Source organism: Schistocerca cancellata, chromosome 12 (genome assembly GCF_023864275.1).
Source record: "Schistocerca cancellata isolate TAMUIC-IGC-003103 chromosome 12, iqSchCanc2.1, whole genome shotgun sequence".
Lineage (NCBI taxonomy): Eukaryota > Metazoa > Arthropoda > Insecta > Orthoptera > Acrididae > Schistocerca > Schistocerca cancellata.
In genome coordinates, this window is record NC_064637.1 from 46,941,250 (window position 1) to 46,944,370 (window position 3,121).

At 47.4% G+C, this 3,121-nt stretch overlaps 2 non-coding genes across 2 annotated transcripts; both read left to right on the forward strand.

The window, feature by feature from the left end:
- Positions 1-1,938: 1,938 nt before the first annotated feature.
- Trnap-ugg (transfer RNA proline (anticodon UGG)) lies at positions 1,939-2,013 on the forward strand. Its single transcript has one exon. It is a non-coding gene; the product is annotated as a tRNA-Pro (tRNA).
- Positions 2,014-2,239: 226 nt separating this feature from the next.
- Trnap-ugg (transfer RNA proline (anticodon UGG)) lies at positions 2,240-2,314 on the forward strand. Its single transcript has one exon. It is a non-coding gene; the product is annotated as a tRNA-Pro (tRNA).
- The last annotated feature ends 807 nt before the right edge of the window (positions 2,315-3,121 follow it).

Here is a 3,121-nt window from a genome sequence, read left to right on the forward strand (position 1 = left end):
AAGTGAGTTTGAACGTGGTATAGTGGGCGTACGAAACCAACGGTACTCAGCATCTCCGAGATAGCGATAAAGTGAGGATTTTCCGTAAGAGTGTACAGTGAATATCAGGAATTCAGTAAAACATCAAATCTCCGACATCGCTGGGCCCGGAAAAATATTGTGCAAGAACGGGACCAACGACGACTGAAGACAATTGTTCAGCGTGACAGAAGTGCAAGCCGTCCGCAAATTGCTGCAGATTTCAGTGCTGGGCCATCAACAAGTGTCAGCGAGCGAACCATTCAACCAAACATCATCGATATACGCTTTCAGAGCCGAAGGCCCACTCGTGTACCTTTGATGACTGCTCGACACGAAGCTTTACTCCTCGCCTGGGTCGACATTGGACCGTTGATGACTGCAAACATCTTACCTGATCATCGAGTATCGTTTCAAATTGTGTCGAGCGGATGGACGTGTATGCGTAAGGAAACAACCTCATGAATCCATGGGCCCTGCATGTGAACAGGGGACTGTTCAAGCAGGTGGAGATTTTGTAATAGTGTGGGTCGTGTGCTGTTGGAGTGATCTCGAGCCCTGATACGTCTAGATACGACTGTGACAGGTGACACGACTTAAGCATCCTGTCTGATCACCTGCATCCATTTATGCCCACCCGGCTTCGATTCTCGGCGGGGTCAGGCATTTTCACCTGCCTCGAGATGACTGGGTGTTTGTGTTGTCCTCATCATTTCATCATCATTCATTCAAATGGTTCAACCGAGCGAGGTGGCGCAGTGGTTAGACACTGGACTCGCATTCGGGAGGACGACGGTTCAATCCCGCGTCCGGCCATCTTGATTTAGGTTTTCCGTGATTTCCCTAAATCGCTCCAGGCAAATGCCGGGATCGTTCCTTTCAAAAGGGCACGGCCGACTTCCTTCCCTCATTCGATGAGACCGATGACCTCGCTGTCTGGTCTCCTTCCCCAAACCAACCAACAACCAACAATCAAATGGTTCACATTTCTGAGCACTATGGGACTCAACATCTGAGGTCATCAGTCTCCTAGAACTTAGAACTACTTAAACCTAACTAACCTAAGGACATCACTCACATCCATGCCTGAGGCAGGATTCGAACCTGCGACCGTAGCGGTCGCGCGGTTCCAGACTGAAGCGCCTAGAACCGCTCGGCCATTCATTCAAGTGGCGAGATTGCACTGAGTAAAGGATGGGTATTTGTAACCGCAGTTGAGCGCCCCACAAACCAAACATCATAATCATCATCATCATTCATGTCGATTGTGCATTCCAGCGGATTTGGTTAATTCCATCAGGGCAATGTGACATCCCACACATCCAGAATTGCTACAGAGTGGCTCCAAGAACATTCTTCTCACTTTAAACACTTCCGCTGGCCACCAAACTTCCCAGACGTGAACATTATTGAGCGTATCTGGGATGCTTTGCAACGTGCTGTTCAGAAGAGATCTCCACCCCCTCCTACTCTTACGGATTTACGGGCAGCCCTGCAGGTTTCACGGTGTCAGTTCCCTCCAGCACTACTTCAGACATTACTCGAGTCCATGCCACGTCGTTTTGCGGCACTTGTGCGTGCTAGCTGGGCCCCTAGACAATATTAGGCATGAAACTTCCTGGCAGATTAAAACTGTGTGCCCGACCGAGACTCGAACTCGGGACCTTTGCCTGTCTCGAGTCTCGGTCGGGCACACAGTTTTAATCTGCCAGGAAGTTTCATATCAGCGCACACTCCGCTGCAGAGTGAAAATCTTATTTTGGAAACTTCCCCCAGGCTGTGGCTAAGCCATGTCTCCGCAATATCCTTTCTTTCAGGAGTGCTAGTTCTGCAAAGTTCGCAGGAGAGCTTCTGTAAAGTTTGGAAGGTAGGAGACGAGGTACTGGCAGAATTAAAGCTGTGAGTACCGGGCGTGAGTCGTGCTTCGGTAGCTCAGTTGGTAGAGCACTTGCCCGTGGAAGGCAAAGGTCCCGAGTTCGAGTCTCGGTCGGGCACACAGTTTTAATCTGCCAGGAAGTTTCATATCAGCGCACACTCCGCTGCAGAGTGAAAATCTCATTCTGGAAACTGCCCCCAGGCTGTGGCTAAGCCATGTCTCCGCAATATCCTTTCTTTCAGGAGTGCTAGTTCTGCAAAGTTCGCAGGAGAGCTTCTGTAAAGTTTGGAAGGTAGGAGACGAGGTACTGGCAGAATTAAAGCTGTGAGTACCGGGCGTGAGTCGTGCTTCGGTAGCTCAGTTGGTAGAGCACTTGCCCGTGGAAGGCAAAGGTCCCGAGTTCGAGTCTCGGTCGGGCACACAGTTTTAATCTGCCAGGAAGTTTCATATCAGCGCACACTCCGCTGCAGAGTGAAAATCTCATTCTGATATTAGGCATGTGTACCAGTTTTTTTGGTTCTTCAGTGTGAATGGTGAAAGTGAATGTATTATTGATGACTAAATTTTCTATTATGTGCATCTGTTGTTTAAACTTGTGGAAAAGCTCTACGAACTTATATACGAAGCTAAGATATTAGTAATGCGGCGTTGCGGGTGACCGGTAATGCTGATGCCATCGATGTCATAGGTAAAACGTCAGATGTCGCTCAGTATCGGTAATAGTTGGACTGTACTCTGTGTTATGAACAAATAATAAAGTATTTTAAACATAGCTGCACAACAGCAACGATTCCACGTAATAAAATTATAAACAGCCGACCAGTTGCAATGGATAAAGAATTCTTTACCTAGGTTTCAAAAAATTTAAATTTGTCTTCTTCAGAAGGTGGCAATTTTACATTAGTATGGACTAATGTACCACCGCCGTTTTTACAAATGTCGGCGTAGATCCATTTGTCAAAATTAAAATATAGCCCTAGAAATAGGGTTTGTCACGTAAATATAAATTAGAACATGGATGTTGCAGAGCTCACAACCGGTTGTTGTGTTACAGAAAACTGGCAGCGGTCGACGCGAGCATACGAGGTGCATTCAAGTTCTAAGGCCTCCGATTTTTTTTCTCCGGACTGGAAAGAGATAGAAACATGCGCATTGTTTTAAAATGAGGTCGCATTCATTGTCAATACGTCCCAGAGATGGCAGCACCGTACGGCAGATGGAATTTTA